The sequence below is a fragment of the Schistocerca cancellata genome, chromosome 7, assembly GCF_023864275.1.
Source record: "Schistocerca cancellata isolate TAMUIC-IGC-003103 chromosome 7, iqSchCanc2.1, whole genome shotgun sequence".
NCBI lineage: Eukaryota > Metazoa > Arthropoda > Insecta > Orthoptera > Acrididae > Schistocerca > Schistocerca cancellata.
In genome coordinates this window covers 250,905,411-250,916,831 of record NC_064632.1, presented here as the reverse complement: position 1 = coordinate 250,916,831, position 11,421 = coordinate 250,905,411, and the positions used below count along the sequence as shown (strand labels likewise).

General features: G+C 40.6%; 1 protein-coding gene across 1 annotated transcript in view; it reads left to right on the top strand.

The window, feature by feature from the left end:
- Window positions 1-11,421, top strand: part of LOC126092502 (RNA-binding protein 42-like) — a 331,306-nt gene that overhangs the window by 155,894 nt on the left and 163,991 nt on the right. The gene's annotated exons all lie outside the window — the stretch shown is intronic.

Below are 11,421 nucleotides of genomic sequence, written 5' to 3'. Positions count from 1 at the left end.
GATAACTTAAAACCGGGACTCGAACCCAGTTCCCTGCCTTCCGCGGACGGCGGCCTACGGACCGCGCCGTCCGTCAACGCGCCGCACACTGACTCAGGGCGACTTCTCTCTCTCTCCGTATATCCCGAGCTACCGGCCTTGGCGTTACGTACGAGCGCCTTCCTCACCTTTTTGTTACATTCTAGGGCTGTGCGCGAGAAGAAACGCTGCTGGTGCGCTTCAGTATAAGCTAGAATTCTTGCGTCACCATCGCGATGATTACGCTAGAAGTTTCTCGGAAGAAATAACATACCTCTTTGTTGATGGGTATCTAGAACTACCGATGTGCCTTCTGTTACCGCGTCGTCTGGGCAGGTACGGGCCAAGTTGAACGACCGCAACAGTAAAGTCAGAAAAAATTTGAGGTTATACGAAGCTTTAAAGTGTTTCTGAAAGAGAGAAATTTGTTAACATTGAATACAAATTCAAGCGTTAGCAAGGGTTTCCTGAAGGTATCAGTAAATCCCGAGTCTTCAAACAATCGAACTCCAATGTACAAAAAAGCTTCAAACGTGTGATTTCCTTACAAATGAGTCAATGTGTTAAATATTTGGCGTTAATCATGTAAACGAGAATAAGCTTAGAGAAGGTTGGAAATTACGCTTAAACTTTGATGGAAGTTTTTAAACACTGGGGTGAATATAGTCTAGTATGGGAAATTTGCTCCCCATTTGAACCAAAAGCAAGTTTTTCAGTTTTTTTTATTGAGCAACAGTTAGTTTGGAGACTAGTTTTGTCGAATGTAAATCGTTTTCACTTGTTTTTTGTCCTCCGTGATTTATATTTATATGAAACTATAAAATGTGATATTTCAAATGTATGGTACAAATCTACAGATGTTGACGAAAATGCAAGGAAGTGGGGCGACAGTTACTTTTTGGTTGTATGTGTACTACTGTTAGAAGTGAAGAATGACTACAGTGTGTCATTCGTTACGAACTAGTAGCTACTGAAAGCATGCTTCGTAATAAAGTGAAACGATATTTGGAGTCAAACCACGGTAGTTTGGTAAACAAACCACTAGAATTCTTTACCCCCAAACTAAAAGAAATGACAGAACAGAAAGTAAACTATCACGAAAGAAGCTACGATTCATACAAAGGCTCTTCTTTCATCTTACAATTTTACCTACCGTGCTGCAAAGGTAAAGGGACATCTCACCGTAGCAGAAGACCATGTTTTACCAGCTGCTCTGGAGATGGTAATGTATTGTGATAGGTGAGTCGGTTTGGAAGCAAATGACAGGTGTGCCTTTGTCATAAAAAACTATTAGTTGTCGAATACTCGACACGGCTGACGACAGTAGTGATGAGTTAGCTGAAAAACTCAAAGGGAATCGTGATTTTGCTACGAAATAGGATGAAGCTACAGACAACCGCTGTGATAAACACCTAATTTGTTAAGTTCTATTTATAGAGGACAGCAAATTTCAGGGTCTTCTTTTCTGCAGGAAAATAACCCTTGGAACAAAAGCAACAGACCTCTTTGAAATATTACATCCTTTTTTAGAAGAAAACAACACTAATGGGCAAAAGCCTGTGTGCGCTTGTGTGACTGTACAGTTACAGCATGGCTGGGTGTAACGTCGGATTGCAAGTTCTGAACCTTACAGAGGCTCGCAATGCTCTTTGTACACGCTGTCTTATTCACTGAATAGCACTGGCGTCAAAAAGCATGAGCATTCTCCTTCGAGGAGTTTCTTCAGTTAGTGATCGAAGTGGTAAACATAATTAAAAGTCGGCCATTTAAGTCGGGGTGACTTTGTTTTGAGGCTGGCGTGCCCTTCGAACATCTTTGAAAAGCACAGTTCATTGAACGTATCACTTCAAGGCAATGAGTCTAACATTCTGCAAGTAACGTACAAAATTACATTCTTCAGAAAAAATTACTGTTGAAGAAGGAGCTGGATGATAAAGTTATACGGTACATTACGTTTTCCCTGCTCTTGACATGGTCTTAGAAGACAAACCCTTCGACTTGAGTTAAGAATTCCACTCAGTGTTTTTCGATTTTTTAAATGAACTCTGATTGCTTTACCGTCCACAAGCAGCTGATCGCACAAATGGATCAAAGATCCTTTGTACAAAACTTCCATCAGTACTTACAAGCGAAGAACGAGAGTTTATTGATATTTCTTCAGACTGTATATTGAAATCGAAGTGCGTTTTCTTCATTACTGCTCGAGTTTTGGAGCTAGGTGGAGCAGGAGTATCCGCAAATAGGTAGCAATTCCCTATGTGTTTTGATAGCTTCCGCAGTACCCTACACATGCGAGGTAAGTTTTTCGGCATTACCAGGCATCAACACGAAATACAGATGGTGAACGATGTGGAGAACGAGATTCGAGTCGCCGTTTCCACCTCGTGCCGAAATTCCGAGAACTGATGGTGGAGAAGCAGGCCTAACCTTCCCAGTGATTTCGTTGCAAGAATATGACGTAATAACATGAAAAGCTGATTGTTGTTGTTGTTGTTGTGGTCTTCAGTCCTGAGACTGGTTTGATGCAGCTCTCCAAGCTACTCTATCCTGTGCAAGCTTCTTCATCTCCCAGTATCTACTGCAACCTACATCCTTCTGAATCTGCTTAGTGTATTCATCTCTTGGTCTCCCTCTACGATTTTTACCCTCCACACTGCCCTCCAATGCTAAATTTGTGATCCCTTGATGCCTCAAAACATGTCCTACCAACCGATCCCTTCTTCTAGTCAAGTTGTGCCACAAACTTCTCTTCTCCCCAATCCTATTCAATACCTCATCATTAGTTACGTGATCTACCCACCTTATCTTCAGCATTCTTCTGTAGCACCACATCGAAAGCTTCTATTCTCTTCTTGTCCAAACTAGTTATCGTCCATGTTTCACTTCCATACATGGCTACACTCCATACAAATACTTTCAGAAACGACTTCCTGACACTTAAATCTATACTCGATGTTAACAAATTCCTCTTCTTGAGAAACGCTTTCCTTGCCATTGCCAGTGTACATTTTATATCCTCTCTACTTCGACCATCATCGGTTATTTTACTCCCTAAATAGCAAAACTCCTTTACTACTTTAAGTTTCTCATTTCCTAATGTAATTCCCTCAGCATCACCCGACTTAATTCGACTACATTCCATTATCCTCGTTTTACTTTTGTTGATGTTCATCTTATATTCTCCTTTCAAGACACTGTCCATTCCGTTCAACTGCTCTTCCAAGTCCTTTGCTGCCTCTGACAGAATTACAATGTCATCGGCGAACCTCAAAGTTTTTACTTCTTCTCCATGAATTTTAATACCTACTCCGAATTTTTCTTTTGTTTCCTTTACTGCTTGCTCAATATACAGATTGAATAACATCGGGGAGAGGCTACAACCCTGTCTTACTCCTTTCCCAACCACTGCTTCCCTTTCATGCCCCTCGACTCTTATAACTGCCATCTGGTTTCTGTACAAACTGTAAATAGCCTTTCGCTCCCTGTATTTTACCCCTGCCACCTTCAGAATTTGAAAGAGAGTATTCCAGTTAACATTGTCAAAAGCTTTCTCTAAGTCTACAAATGCTAGAAATGTAGGTTTGCCTTTCCTTAATCTTTCTTCTAAGATAAGTCGTAAGGTCAGTATTGCCTCACGTGTTCCAACATTTCTACGGAATCCAAACTGATATTCCCCGAGGTCGGCTTCTACCAGTTTTTCCATTCGTCTGTAAAGAATTCGCGTTAGTATTTTGCAGCTGTGACTTATTAAACTGATAGTTCGGTAATTTTCACATCTGTCAACACCTGCTTTCTTTGGGATTGGAATTATTATATTCTTCTTGAAGTCTGAGGGTATTTCGCCTGTCTCATACATCGTGCTCACCAGATGGTAGAGTTTTGTCAGGACTGGCTCTCCCGAGGCCATCAGTAGTTCAAATGGAATGTTGTCTACTCCCGGGGCCTTGTTTCGACTCAGGTCTTTCAGTGATTAAAGTGCATTATATCAACAGTTAAGGAAAAAGCTACTCTTGTTCATTTTTTTTCGAAATTGAATTTATTTACCCCGCACGTCGAGTCGGATGTGATGTTTGAAAGGAGTCATGGATGTTTATGTTCAGGTCAAGGGAGTCGTGTATTCAAACAGTTTGGAAACGACTATATTAAAACTTCCATTCGCGTGTGGAGCGTGGTAGGAACGTGCCCACTGTAGGTAGTCAAATTGCACTACAATGTCTACTTGGCGATATGTAGTGCGCTGTATAATATGCCTAGATTCCTCGTTTAGTACCGTTTCTTGGCATTTTGTGAACATGCTTTCGCGGGTTGGTTAGCGCCTCTCAAAAGGGGGTTTCTCAGTATCTGCATGGTTCAGAGACGCGTGTAAACGTAAGAGCTAGCCATCTCTTGAAGTCTTTAATTAACCCTGTTAGTCCTGTTCAGTAAGGATCCCATACACTTGAGCGATACTCTACAGTGAATCTCACGAACGTTTTGTAAGTAATCTCCTTTGTAGACTGATTCCGTTTCCCTAGTATCTTGGCGGTAAACCAGAATCTGCCACTAAATTTAATGGGAGTTTGCAAGCAAAAATCTAAAATTTTTGGTATTTCTTCAAAACAAATCCTGTAATGGTCTTCTCTTTTTCCTGCGTGAAGTGGTACATAATGTATCTCGGTGTGACTCTTCGAAGTATTTAATTTTTAATTTATTAAATTATTTGCGTATCTCTGAAGCTACGTAATTTTGGACACACATTACTTTATATATGGGTATCTCTGAGACCACTGCCAATAGAAGGCTGTGGCATTTACTTATAGATAGAAGATACACAGCACTCGATGTCAGCTACCCTGCTGTTTACAAAATGTCTGCCAGATGGCTTTGTTTCGTCTGAAAATAGGTGATGTTTGTATGGAATCGTGTCTTCGGTAATACTTTGGTGCAATTTGACAGAACATAACAATGCCTAGAAGAGCCAGTCTCTTTGAGAATCGTAAGTTTAATGATAACCATCATTGTAGAAACGTAAATACATGGATCCTCATGAGGAATAATCCACCAGCGTTGTACAAGCAGATTTACTTTTCCCTCCACGACGTGAATCACGGTGTAAATTCCGGAAGGCTGAAGTTTCAGGAGCGTGTTTCGTACACAAGAATACTATTCCTGAGGCTTTTCTGATAGCCATCAACCTAGCTCGCGAAGCCCACCAGCAATGTCTAAATGGGCGCATCAGAATTCCAACGAGTCATTCAGAAATACAATTTGGCCACGAACAGGCAAGAATGTCTTTGTGGGGATAAATACTCTGAAATGGGGGATAATGGGGCTGTGCTGTCATTTAATGATGGACACATGGGAATAAGAAGAGTTATAATGCCTCTCAACATCGACCTTAGCTGTCATACAGTAAAGGGACTGCAACTTTTAGGCAAATTAAGAGTTGCCAACTTACGGCGTGCAGCTGAGTTCAATACGAAACAAGCATGGTCAGCCCCAAAGGAAGACGCTTTTACAGAAAGAGGGGTAAAACTGTGAGTGTGTGTTTATCATTTTCAGCTTTAAACTTGATTTGCTCAAAACTACTTTTTTTTACACTTAACGTTCATATATCTAAAGACTACTTGTAATAGTTACATGAAATTCGTTAACTGCTTTATTGTAACATACTCCATCTACTGAAGCAGAATGATGTCACTGGTTTGAATCGATATAAATTGACATGTTTACATTTGCAAGTATTTAATGTAAAAAATTACGTGTTTATAATAAATCAATGTCTTTGGTTCCTTTGAATTTCATTCTTAATTCTACTTCTGTCAAAATTAATAAAATGGGTATGTTACCGGTAAAAAATTTAGACTTTTATCTTCTTTCGTTCCAGAAAGGAAGGTACATAAACTTGGCTTTTTTTACTTTCGCAGCCTAGGCCTTGCAAACTGTCCTTAATTTCGACTGAGCCTAAGCCATCATTCTGCTTGCGATAACCTTAGAAATGAGCTTCGTCAGAGGAATTGTTATAAACTGTATGGGATGGAACAAACAGCCAGAGTACCTGTATGGAAAGGGAAATATAACACGTTCGGGTCATTAATATAACTCTGGAGAAGTGCCATTCGCTGCGTGGGCATAAGAAAAACATATGTATACGGAACCGTTGTGCAGCAAATTCCAGCTGAATTGTGTGAGAGCCCGTGGTGGTTTACCACGTCAGAAAGAGTGAAGGCACAAGAAGGCGCTCAGAAACGGATGCTTAATTAGTTAATAGCGTTGAAAAAGCGTCATTACAACGTCTAGCTCCGTGGCGTAATGGCTAGGATAACAGCTTCACATGCGAGAGGTTGTGGGTTCGAATCTTGTCAGGTGTTCCAATCTTTTTTTTTTTTTAATTTATTGAAATTACTTCGATCATTATTTTTATTCAGTTGCTATAAATGTATTTTTTTTTATTTCCATTCCTTTGTCACATCATTTTAATCACGACATGAACTTTTTCATTTGCTTCATTTTTTCTTTATAGCGCTCTTTTTCCAGTCGGCATTTTTGCGAATATGAATTTAATTATAGTTTTCTATTATAGTACTCAATTATTTGAAAATTCCGATCTATCAGTTAAAAAACAAAAGTTAAAATAATCTATTTATATTGACTGTGCGATGGTGTGAAAATGTATTTTTCTTTAGCATATGGGCCATTTTTTTCGCACAGTAATAGTCACCCAAACATTTAAAACATAACCTATGTACCTATTGTACCATGGACAAAAAACACAGACGAAAATGTAAATGAAAGATGGGTTCGTAAGTAAAACGAAATTCTAGAAAAATGAGAAATAGATATAATGAACGCAGTAATGTGGTCGAAAAAACAAGTTGATAATACAAAAGAAATTAAACCGAAATTAGTACATAAAGTTGATTAAAAACACACATACAAAGATTTCAAATGGAGCAAGAATGAGAAGAACAACAATGAGACCAAATGAAGAAGTTGATATTATGATTTAAAATTGTTTGACGAAGGAATAGAATTAAAAAAATTAAATTTAAATCAATTAATTGGACAAAAATGTTGATCAAAGTCGTTTCGATAAAGATTTAAAATTAAAAAAAATTTCATGCCCCTGACGAGATTCGAACCCACAACCTCTTGCATGTGAAGCTGTTATCGTCACGCAACCAGATCACGAAATCCAACTTTTTAAACACTATTGAGTGTCACACAAAATTCCGAATTTTTTTCAGTCCATTACTCGCAGACGAGGGCCCACCAAGATGATGGCTGCAGTGTGTGGTACATGGGATCTTAACGTATATCACCGTATAGATAATTTTAAAAAGTCGATCGCACCGCTATGTCTCTCTCCTTGTGAGGTGGCATGGCAGTCTTCCCATTCTCCTGACGTTCAGCCAACCGTAAGCAAGAAATCCGCTTGGCCATTTCTTGCTGCCAGGTAGATTCAGTTTATGCTTTCCTGTAACAGTCAGTCTTATACGTTACAACTGCATACTAACGACCTACACGGCTTTTTCCAATCTTATTTATCGAGCCAGTTGCCGGAATGCAGGCTGCTCCCTAGCAGGTAGCGAGAGATGTAGGTGAGCCTTCCCCACTCCTTCGATGCCGACTGCAGCGCGCGCCGCGCCTGCGACGCGGGTAGCCGCGCGCCCCTGCTGGTAGCCCAGTTAGCAGGAATGTGTCGCTGCTTTGCTAATGAAAACATCTTCTTATCGCGCCAAACGGGACTATTAATAGAATAATAACGGGCCTGATTAGGTTTATTGCTGTAAATTAATGACAAACGCTGTGCTTGTGGGTTTTAATGCAGTGTTTCGTCAGACCATTATGTTGCGGCATCTGCTTCCTGCGTCGTGGCAGGCTATCTTTCTCGAAATACTTTCCAGTTACTCTACGATTGACCTTCACACAATTGTTGATAGGTGTGGAACCAAAGCAGAAAGCAGTAATTTATGTATAGCATAGTCAAGCACTTCGTAAAATGCTATATTCTTTTATAAATGAGTATGCAGCCGAAATTGGCCATGAGTGTAAAAAATAACGACAATTTTCAGCAAGTAAAGTGAACAGCGTTCAACATGGAACGGTGGTTAGTACGATGAATCGGTTAACAAGCAATTATACTGCCCCCCCCCCCCCGCCCCCCAAAAAAAGTAATTTTTCGTTAGATAGAACAATGTTGCAACTACTGTATTGCTAGGATACTGCTATTGTGTAAATGTTTGAGTCAGTTTTCGAATTCGATGAAGGCTTTGTCGAAGATGATGAATTTTATGTCAAAGTCTTATAATATTTTTTGTTATTAAATACGGGTCACGTATTCTTTTGTGAATAATGACAGAGAAATCGGGACGAAAACAATAAACCGCTGATTTATGTGTTTATGAGATTTGTGAGTTAGGCAGTGCCGAGTTACTGTGCACTGCCATCGGATTTGCTCCAGAGCTCGATGAAGACATCTTGGTCGTTTCTGAGCTCACGAAATGACCGAAACTGCAGATCTCTCCTACACAACGGCCTCCTGGTAGCTCGTATTTCCCAGCGTGTCGAAAATATAGTACTCCTTTTTGGCGTGTCTTTTGACACCAAATTCTTTTAGCACGAAAAATTGATTCGTCAGCTTTATCGCAAACATTTTTCCATTTATACAGTTTGACGGAAATAATGTCGCCCTCTCTCTCGAAATACTTCATATTCGTAAAGGAAAAAAGAAAATCTAACTTTTTAACGAAGAATATTTTTCAGGTTTCACGACCTCTTGTGTGCTTTTCACCTCATCTTTGTATTAGAAATAGAATATTCCTAGCAAGACGCGGCGGAGGTTTCCCAGATCTTCATCGTGGTGAACGCTCTGCATGAGAATCACGGGCTGGTCTTCGTTTGACTCTAAACTGAAGTGTAGGTTGTTCAAGGTCTGAGCGGAAAAAAAAAGCCTTACGAAGAGATGAAATGCAGTAGAAATGCGTCAGTATGCTCCCTGCTCGTTAGTGAGTATTACATGTCCAAAATGATGCCGATGCAGGGTGAGGCAGGGTGAACACGTGGCGAAAAACTTGTTCGATGCCTGACGAATTGTGGATGGGAAGGTGAAATCAGCCGCAATTTATCGTGGACTACAGCCACAATGTGATTGTAGAAAAGCAATCAAGGGCCTCTGTGTTGAATGCTGTAAGCTGTTTGGTCGAAGTTAGATGGCGTAAAATGAACCACATGTGCGCAGAGCACGCTTTTCAGACGTGCTTTTCATTGAAATGAAATAGGCAAGAAGTTCGGTTCTTTTCATTCAAATGCCATCGAGCTGCTAGAGGGGTGGAGTGGTTTAGGATGTACAGAGGATTTGCCTCCCAATCGGGGGGGGGGGGGGGAGAGGGGGTAGCGTCCAGATTAAGTTCGTAGTAACGTGGAGACTAAAGCATAATTTTATTTATACAAGCTGAGACGATGTACTTCAGTAAATTGTTTTCAGCATAGAGAGTGGCAAGTTAAAAAAATACTATAGGGAAAACTCGTGTAGCGTTATTACTTAAGTCACGTATCGATTTACTGGTGGGTAGTGAGACAGACTTGCTGCGTATCACGCATGTTTTCCAAACTGTGAGCAAGCACCAAAGGAGACATTTTGAAAGAAATTTAAATTTCAACAATAAAAATAAGATCTGAATTTTTCCGATGACGTAATTCTGTTAGAAACGGGAAATGACTCGCGAGATCAGTTGAGCAGAAGCGATAGAGTCTTGAAAAGAGGTTATAAATGGACACCAATCAAAATAAAACAAGGTTTATGGAATGTAGGGCAATTAAATCAGTCGATGCTGAGGGAATTAAATTAGGAAATTAGACACTAAAAGTTGTAGATGAGTGTTTATTTATGCTCAGTAAAACAACTGACGATGACCAAAATTGAGATGATATAAAATGAAAACAGGCTATAGAAATTAAAGCATTTTTGAAAAAGAGAAATTTGTTAACGTCGAATATAAATTCAAATGTTGGAAAGTCTTTTCTGAAGGCATTCTTGTGGAATGTAGCTTTGTGCGGAAGTGAAACGTGGACATCAAGCAGTTAATAAAAGAAGAGAATAGAAGCTTTTGAAATGTGATGCTGCAGATGAATGCTGAAGGTTACGGTATATTGGTAAATCGTCTAACATATGAAGAGGTTGTGAATGCAATAGGGCAGAAAACAGATTTATGGCATATCTTGACTATAAAAAGGGATCGGTTGATAGGGCAAATTCTGAGGCATTACAGAATCGTCACTTTTGCAAAGGATGGAAGTGTACGGGGATGAGAATTGTAGAGGGAGACCAAGGCTTGAATACAGCAGGCGGATTCAAATGGATGTATCTTGCACTAGTTTAAGAGGCTTACACAGGATGGACTTGCATGGGTAGCTGCCACAGACCTGTCTTTTGACTGAATAGAACAGCAACAACAACATACTGTAATGTACCATTCGGTCTTTCCATTGTATTCTCGCAGCACATGTGTGAGTAACATCCATTTGTCCTATATTAGAATAAAATAGGGCGAGATGGTGCGGTTTTAAGAGACTGTGCTCACATGCAGCCGGTCCAGGTCGTTCTGCTACCCAGAATGTTTTTCCGTTGCTTTCTCTACCTAAACCGACTGAGGGAGACGGTGGAGCGTTTCCTTTCTTCTCCTGCTGCAAACCGAACTCGTGCTCAATGCCTAATGACGTCGGTGAACCCTAAGCGTCCTTTCGGTGCGTAGGACTGCCACAGCATTGACAGCATTGCGTGAGGAACTTTTTCTCCAGGCCGTCTCCCCAGGGGTAATCAGCTGCTCGAAGCCCGTGAGCCCTACGTGGGGAAAGAATACGAGACGTGCGAGGCACCACGAGTTCCTGTCCTGTGGTGAATGCAGCACCAGATATTCTGCATCAAACGGAACACGTAATTCCATAACTATGATTGCAACGGGAATGCTTTGAGAAACATGTATTTTTCCGCGAAGTATGTCTTTCTTTCTCCGCGAAGTTGATTGAGATTAGTGTTGTCTCTATTACGTGTAACGTTACGGCACTAACAACGGTATTTGTTTCTGCATAGTCCGCAGCTCGTGGTCGTGCGGTAGCGTTCTCGCTTCCCGCGCCCGGGTTCCCGGGTTCGATTCCCGGCGGGGTCAGGGATTTTCTCTGCCTCGTGATGAGTGGGTGTTGTGTGCTGTCCTTAGGTTAGTTAGGTTTAAGTAGTTCTAAGTGACTGATGACCGTAGATGTTAAGTCCCATAGTGCTCAGAGCCATTTTGTTTCTGGATAGGTATCATCCCTGGCAAAGAATTTTTTACACAGTGAAATATTTCTGTTAAGAGCTTATAGAGGACTATTTTAGATTTCCTTATCCTCTACACTTCTGCAAGGTGTGCCATATTAGTAGCGAAA